The following is an 8,393-nucleotide window of genomic DNA, read 5'->3' on the forward strand; positions in this document are numbered from 1 at the left end:
AAACGTGATAGTTCCAAAACATTTCACCGCCACGTGACTTAAAACATTTTTGTTTTCCTGTCCACAATTTTTCTTTGCCTAATATCTTAAGGAGTAGGAGGAGGTGCGTTAAAGGGGAGGGTTCGGAAGAGATGGGGCTTACAGAGGTTCACTTAAAGGTATTCATTGATTTAGCACTCCAAAACGCTCTTATGGAAACCTGCCCAAAGAAATCCAATAATCACTACAAAAAAAGCACTCAAAGATATAAACAATTCTGCATTGAACCGTGATTGGGGAAATATAATTTTTTAGAAGAATCATTTTTTTCTCGGAGGGTGAGAAAATAACACAAAACGGTATAAAACGCGAAAAATAGTAATCTGCTCAATAAGTTTGTTCCTGCGTTAAATTTTATACCGCCTATCTATATTCTTCAACTGATCTTTACCTGACCCTCCAATGAAAGCATTTTTTATGCTAAAGCTTTGCTGAAGCATTTCTGAATGCTGCAGGCTATATGGGCGTTTGCATAACAATGCATATGCAAAAATGCAGCAGAACATGCAAACAGGCGTTGTCGCTATGTGACTTGTTTGTTAACCATTGGTCCAACCTTATTTTCCATATTCATGAGGAATTACGCGGATCCGAGGTGATGTTTGTCAGTCAGAGAAGTCCGCGGACGGAATAACACGTACGTCGCTCTGTTCTTCACGAGAAGAAACTTGGAAGAAGAAATATCGAAGGCGGCTGGGGAAAGTACTTCCATATTGTTCTAATTCATGGTAAGTTTCTATTTCTTGGCGTTTTCTCCAGTTTAAATTGAAATATATCCCCAAAAAGCTACTCCAAATTTTAGCACGTGCGGTTACTGACTCGCTTTACGTTTCTTGTCGAAGCTTCAATAAAACGCTTCATGGTTGTAGCAGAGACTAACTTTCAGTACAGCAGTAAGAACCATTGGGACACTATAATTTTAATGAGTCGTTGTTTCCACTAAATTTTCCCCTTGCTGTTTTATGTTTGCTGTTCAGTATCAAACTTTGTCTTTTCAATGCAAATTTCTTTTAATTTCATCATCACTCATTATAATCATCCTTTGAGATTTGTCTTGGAAAGTTTAAATAATCCAGTTTTTTCCTAACATCCTTTTTATCGTTTCTATTTTCAGAGCGGAGAAAAGTCCTGAAGAAAGCAATGTCAGCAGGAAACGTGGAGTGGATAACATAAAGATAAGAACGTCATTCGAGAATTTTGTTACACTGAAACCTTTCTTATAAGAAATGGCAGTTTGGTACGACAAAATTGTACCCGCCACACCTAAAATTAGGTCGATCCTTAAATTTAATTTATCTCGTACCTTTGAAATATTGTTTGCACTCGAGAGACTTTGATCACGAAGTGCCAAAACAAATCATTGGCTGTCAATTAAAATTCTGCCATTGTTATCAGAAAGGTCTTGGGAAGTTTTATTCTTGAGCGATCACAACAATCACGGTATTGAATTCTCAAAACCCGTGAATAAAATTGATGGTTGCCAGTTTTTCAGAAGCAAAGAAAGCAAACGGATTTATTATCGAATAGTGTCTAATTGTATTGAATTGATTTTACGGGTTTATAAAATCACTCTGCAATTTCCGAAATTAGGTGTTTCGTGTGTTTTTTGCATGGTTTCTATTTGAGATTTTTATAATTTTTTTTGGATTGAAAACCGCTAAATTGTGATCGCTCAAGACATATTTACTTTGTTAATAGGTCATTAGAGTGTTTTAAGGTGGTATCTGTATGTCGAAAAGCAAGTCTTGATACCAATTGGCCTTCTATGACTATTGTTAATGTGTACCCATCAAGTCAACGTTAAACAGTTTTCGATTGCCTTGTTTTCTGAACATTTTTTAAGAACTACTCTTTTACGAAGGCAAAATTTAAAATTTAAATTCGTGACTGGAATTCGTGACTCCCTTGTTCAAAATTAAAACACGAGTGGTTGTATAAAAATTGATTCACTTTGGAACTGTTTTGAATTGTTTTGTTCTGTTAAAATTTACCAAGGGCTAAACAACTTTAATTTGTGACTTGAATTGTCTTTGACTGAGGGCAATGCCCCTGCGCAAATTAAAACACTCGTGAAAAATTGTTTCTTTTTGAAATTTGTTTTAAATTGTCTTGTTCTATGAGGTTAACGTTTTCTCTAAAACTTTATACAGACAAAATTACTATTAATTTGTGACTTGGATTGTTTGTGGCAGAGGGCAATGTCCCTCCCTGTTCAAAATTAATAAACGAGTGATCCTATAAAAATTGGAGATCAAAAGTCTGATTGAAACTTAATTATATTTGATTATTTCTTCGTCTAAAAATCTTGTATCATTCCAGAGAAGAACTGAAAAAACTAACGAGTCGTTAAGTCATTGAAGTGAATTTAATATTTGTCCTAGTTGCTCGAAATTTACGTTTTGATTTGTTTTACTTCATCGAATTTAGGCGTACAAAGCGAACTCGACATACAAAGCCACCTTAAAACAACATTAAGAGAGAACATTGGGTTTCTGAAATGATTTTAATTTACTCGAAAAATCACTGTTTCGCTATAGATTTATTATAAGACATTTCGTTACGGCATAGGGTCGGTGAAGTTTCGGTCTTCATTAGCTTTTTTGTTTGGGAAGGACAAAATATCTTTCAGAAACCCTTGTTGTCTTGTTGGAGTAGGTGAGGTTGTAAAGAATTATGTCTGGTTTCAACAGAGTAACAGTAATCGTGTCGGTATAGAAATACAAATCGCTCGCTTTACTTGTTTGTGTTTTTTTTTATCTATCGTTGGCAACTGGCAAATATTTTACCCAAAACATAAACGTTCGACATAGAATGGCAATAGATTTTTGTAATGTTTAGTGAAAACCAGACATTATTCTTTAAAGCCTCACTGACTTTATAAGTTAATCAGGGCTTTCATCAAAACCAGTTTATGAATGCTACACAGAACCAGAATCCAAATAAAATGCGCAAAAAATTTCTAGGATAATTTCCGCTGAATTTTCTTTAAACAATTTTTTCTCGTATGCGACGTTTATAAAATCGTTTGCTCAAATTTGGGCCTAAAATTTTCTTCAGTCTTAAAAATGTTTTTTGCTTCGTTACTGGTTTTTTGTTCTCTAAAAGTTTTCTCAGAGCTAAACTTTTACGAAGGCACAACTTTAATTCGTGAGTTGAATTGTCTATGGCTGAGGGCAATGCCCCCGTTCAAAATTAAAACTGAGTGGTTGTATGAAAATTGTTTCAGTTTTAAAAGGTCTTGTTTTCTAGAAGTTTACGTTTTCTCTAAAACTTTATGAAGAAAACATGACAATTTGTGTTTTGAATTGTCTATGGTTGAGGGCAACGCCCTGTCCAAATTTAGACTAGACTGATCGTATGAAAATTAATTGTCTCGATTTGGAACTGTTTTAAATTGTCTTGTTATCCAAACATATACGCTTTCTTTAAAACTTTACGAGGGTAAAATCACAGCTTGTGACTTGAATTTTCCATGGCTGAGGGCAATGTCTTTGTTCAAGTTTAATAAACGAGAGACCTTATGAAAATTGTTTCAATTTGAACTTGATTTGATGAGCATACTCGACACAACTACATTTATGAAATTGTTTGTTCAAACTTGCTTCAGACTTTGAGATACATTTTAATTCGTTGGTTGTCCTGTGTAGCAAACTGAAACGATTGGTTTTGATGTGGCTCGATTTAATTTCTCGAAGGTAACTTGGCAAGCCGTAAACATATTTTAAAATTGGCTAAGAATCATTCAGAAATGTTTTTTTTTTTTTTTTTTGTCGGCTTAAAGTGACGGAAGTTGCGGTATTTACTCGTGCGTTGGATAAAAAAATTGTTCAAATTTGCGTAAATTTTATTTTCCATTTCTGATACTTATGGCTTGCCTTTGCTATCTTCTTGAAATATATTGCGTGATGATATCACGTTAAATAATTTTGCTTTGAATGACGAGCAGCTAGAAATCTATTTACAGAAATAAGACGAGCAGGTTAAAATTTGCACAACTGCAACGTTTCTGCGCAACATTGAGGGGGCGAAAACATTTTTAAGTCGAAATGTTTAAGTTTCTTAAATATTTCGGTTTAAAAATGTTTTCACCTTTTCAATGTTGTGTAGAAACGCCGCTGTTGTACACGTTTTAACCTGTTCTTCTCATTTTGCTAAATAGATTTCTAGCTGTTCGTCGTTTAGGGCTGACTATTTAACAAGATATCATCATGGATTATACTATCTTGTACACAAACAAATTTCTGCTGGATTAAAAAAAATTGTCAGAACCAAAATTTTTCTGAAACTTTGTGTAGAAGATGGTATGTATTGTAAATTTTTTGGCGGGAAAAATTCAAGGGGGTACCCCCTTAAAATTTTTGCGAAAAAAGTTGCCAGGGGAAACGCTGTGCAAATTTTTTCCAATTTTCCCGCCAAAAGTCTTAGTATATATAGGGCAAATTTTTTGATGACACCTTTGTAACTGATTTAATTGAATTTCACTTAACTAATTAACTATTGTAAGTAGAAATATGAAGATGAATAAAACAATTGAAATGAAACACTTCTTGTGAGTACTTTATTGTTTGAAATATTTTATTTAGTTAATAAAGATTACAAAAGAGATATTTCACACCTCAATAAAGTATTGAATTTATTGACTATTAAGTTAAGTATACACTTAAAATTAAATTACATCTTTTCAAAAAAAAAATAATTGGCGCATGCGTATTTTAGGCGCCGTATTTTTTCTAAGTCTTTTGGTGGGAAAAATAAAAATGTTTAAACAGATATCAACAAGAAGTTTTTTTTTTAAAAAAAAATGGCCCATGCGTATTATAAGCGCCCGTATTTTTTCTAAGTTTTTTGGCGGGAAAATTAAAAGTTTTTAAACAGATCTCAACAAGTAATTTTTTTTTTTAAAGGCGCATGCGTATTATAAGCGCCCGTATTTTTTCTAAGTTTTTTGGCGGGAAAATTAAAAATTTTGGCAAGGATTATCATGAAAGCAAATTTCAACACAATTTTGCAAAAAAACACTTTTAATCTTCTTGTCTAACTCGGTACAATAAGCTAAACAAAACTATTTTCTAGAAAAGTAATCATGGGCCTGGCACACAAATTTGAGCATTTCAAGACAATGATTGCCCATCTTGATTCAAAAGTTTTGGAACACGAAGAATTAACTGCACGAGAAAACGAGAAAACGAGAAATTTTTAGAAGCAAATTGTGGCTTGGAAAAATAGTAGTTGGAAAAATGTAAAGCTTATCTCCCAAGTGAATGACTCTGTGAGCTCGAAAATTGCACGTATTCTATAAAAAAAATTACCTGAAATTAATTTTGGTGGCGGTATTTTGACAAACAGATGACAATTCATTCTCTTCCTATAAAATTATATAGCATAAAGCCAACAACTTGGAAAATTTATAAGTCCTCTTGTTCCTTTTACCGAAGAGAATAAGCTTTTGGTGTACGCTAAACACGAAGGCTTCCTACAAAATAATTTTTCCAAATCGAATTTGGATGTGACATTTTAATTTCGTAAACAAGACAATTAGAATTAGTGAACAGTGTAGTATAAAACAGACACGTACATTTGCAATTTGCCTGTAAAAATGATTTTTGGTTGCGATGTTTTGGCAAACAGACAACCAATCCCAGTAGTAAAATAAACAATTGCCTTCAAAAACGCGAGCTCACAGAGTCTGTTTACCGAGAGATAAACACGAAGAATCGCTCAAAAAATGATTTTTCCAAGTCAAATTAGGGCTTGATAATTTTGTAAACAAGACAATTAGAATTGGAGAACAGCCCTACATTTAAACAAGCGAATACTTTTGCCTTTGTAAAAAAATCTAACGAATCGAATCTTCTCTTGCGAATTTCCATAATTCTGCCGCTTGAAATTAATCTAATAGTCTCTCTTACTTCGCTCCCTTGTGTATTATTCTCAGCTCCAAATATAATGCCTTCAGAGTTTTGCCTTCTTAATTTCTTCCTGTAATGTCTTGCTTCTCTTGCCTCCAATGCATCGCCATTTGTAGTTTTCTTCAATCGATCGCCTTCAGAGAAATCCTGCAAAAAAATAAAATATATATATCGATTTAATAAACAAGCTTTGTAGTTGTCAATAAGCTGGTCCGCTTTTGCATTTCATTGCCGATTGCGAGTTCACGGCCGATTTTATCCCGAAAGCTTGTGTCTTTATAATATTGTAACTAGAAAACATTTTAAAATTTTACTATTATTGATCCTGGCTGCAGTCCCTCGATGGTTTTATTATCCCTGGGATTAACATCGAACAAACTGAAAAAGTTATAGAATTTCCAGGGCTTGAAACTTCGCAAAACACTTTGATACTACCGAATCGCCGTTTGAATGAGCCGCCTTAAAGATATCAAAGATTTCAGTTGTATGACTATTTATTTAAGTTGAACAAAACGTGAATTGACAGTGTTAACGTACCACTGGTCTTTAACAGCAAGTCATGTTCCAATTCATCAGAAGACATCTCAGCTCAGTAATTCAGTCCAATCTACAAATTAAATCAAGAAAACAATATAAGAGACAATAGCTCAGAAAAAAACAGCACTTCATTACCGAAAACAAACAAACAGAAAGCTTGGACTATTGCAGTCACTGGGCAAAATAGCCCAAAACAACGCAAGAGGATGAAATTACTCCAAAAAGACCTAAATGGCAAACTGGAGCATACCATGATCATAAATTTGTTTTTTGGGCAAACCATGTCAACATATCATTTCTCCCTACAACATCAAGACACTGTAAAGTAAACAGGTGATGAGAATAAAGACTGAACTGATCTTATCTTGATGTATCTTAAATTCTCCGAACTGAGATTGATAGACCTGTGTGTAATACAGTAACGAGAATTACTGTTTTTAGCTTAGGACTAGAAGTTCAAGCTACCTGAAGAGATAGTATCAAAGCGTCAATGACATCTTCGTTCATTCCCAACCTTGTTGGATCGCACTGCATTCCTTGAATAAAGAGTAAAAAATACTGTTAGCAACTGAAACGACTTGATTTATGATCGAAGTCTTAACAATATATCATTTCGTTATGACTTATTTTCTACGCCAAAATAAGTTGTTAAATTATTCCTAGATAATTAATGCAACCTGACCATATTCGTTGGACAGAGAAAATACCAAATCTTGTTAAGTTCTAAAGAAGTTTGTACCGGCCGTACAATCAGCTCTCCGAGAGTGTAAAAGCCATATTACCTCTAAAAAAATACAATATAACATTCGTGTATAATTCGTACCTTAAGAAGGACCCAAACTCGTTTGCTCAGGATACCCTGTCACATCTCTGGTTTACAAGAAGCACGTGCTCTCATAGTTTGCTTGATGATAAGTTCTTGTTGCAGTTATTTGCAGTTATTTGCAAGGACAATCCTAAACTGTAGCTAGACACTTTTTCGTAACAATTCAGGCCGCCGAAGGTGGATTTTTTTCCGTAGATAGAAATTTCAAACGCTGATTACAAACGTACGAAGGAAGAACGCAACGAGAAATGAAATAATTTGCAATTAAAATTTTCAAACTTTTTCGAGCACGCGTCAACGACTTTAATTACTGCTCTTATTTGATTGGTTTAACTTATCGTGGGAATTAATTGCGTTAATTGAGTGTACGTTGATCGGAATTTACACTAAAAAATTCCCTGACTTTGAACAGGTAAATTGATTTTAAAGCAATATTATTGGAACTTTTCTTTGTGCTTGCGTATAATCGAAACGAAGTTTCATTTTAAAGATGGGAGCTAGAGCCTTCATCTTTCAGGCTCCCTCAACATAACAATAAGACACAAACCAAGTTTCTTTTAATCAGAAAAAGATCGAAAGTCTCAGAAGAAACTGCAATTACTTGATAATATTAAGGAAAAAATCTCCAATAGGGGACTTAATAAAGTTTGAGATTAATCGGAGGAAGTTATCTAGCCATGGGACTGTATCTAGGGGGCGACCGGAGGGGGTATTTTTTGAGAGGGTTTTTGCGCCCGAAACTGGGGCTTTTTTTTGGGGGGGGGGGGGAGGGGGAGACGTGAATAGTTCTAGGACGAGGAGAATATTATCAAAGAGGAGCCTTTTCTGGGAGCAGGGGCAAGTAAGAAGTACGTTCGCGCTACTAGGCTAAATGTCATCACACTATTATTATGTCTGAGAAAAGGAAGGCTGTATGCTCAGGAAACAGATACGGGATAGATACCTATCAATGCATGGGGAATTCAAGAAAATGTTGTCATTCCTTAGGGGATAATGACGTCATGAATACCCCTAGCACCCTTTCAAGCTTACCCTCTGTTTCTCTCCCCTCAATTCCCCAGGTATTAAACTCTTTCCCCAGA

At 34.5% G+C, this 8,393-nt stretch overlaps 1 long non-coding RNA gene across 1 annotated transcript; it reads right to left on the reverse strand.

Moving 5' to 3' along the window:
- Positions 1 to 5,040: 5,040 nt before the first annotated feature.
- LOC149101304 (uncharacterized) lies at positions 5,041 to 7,024 on the reverse strand. Its single transcript, XR_016203103.1, has 3 exons — positions 6,951 to 7,024; positions 6,486 to 6,555; positions 5,041 to 6,095 (listed from the first exon to the last, which is right to left on the reverse strand). It is a non-coding gene; the product is annotated as an uncharacterized LOC149101304 (long non-coding RNA).
- Positions 7,025 to 8,393: the final 1,369 nt, after the last annotated feature.

The sequence above is a fragment of the Orbicella faveolata genome, unplaced genomic scaffold (assembly GCF_042242905.1).
Source record: "Orbicella faveolata isolate gen_17 unplaced genomic scaffold, um_ofav_v1 contig_4, whole genome shotgun sequence".
In the NCBI taxonomy this organism is placed as follows: Eukaryota; Metazoa; Cnidaria; class Anthozoa; order Scleractinia; family Merulinidae; genus Orbicella; species Orbicella faveolata.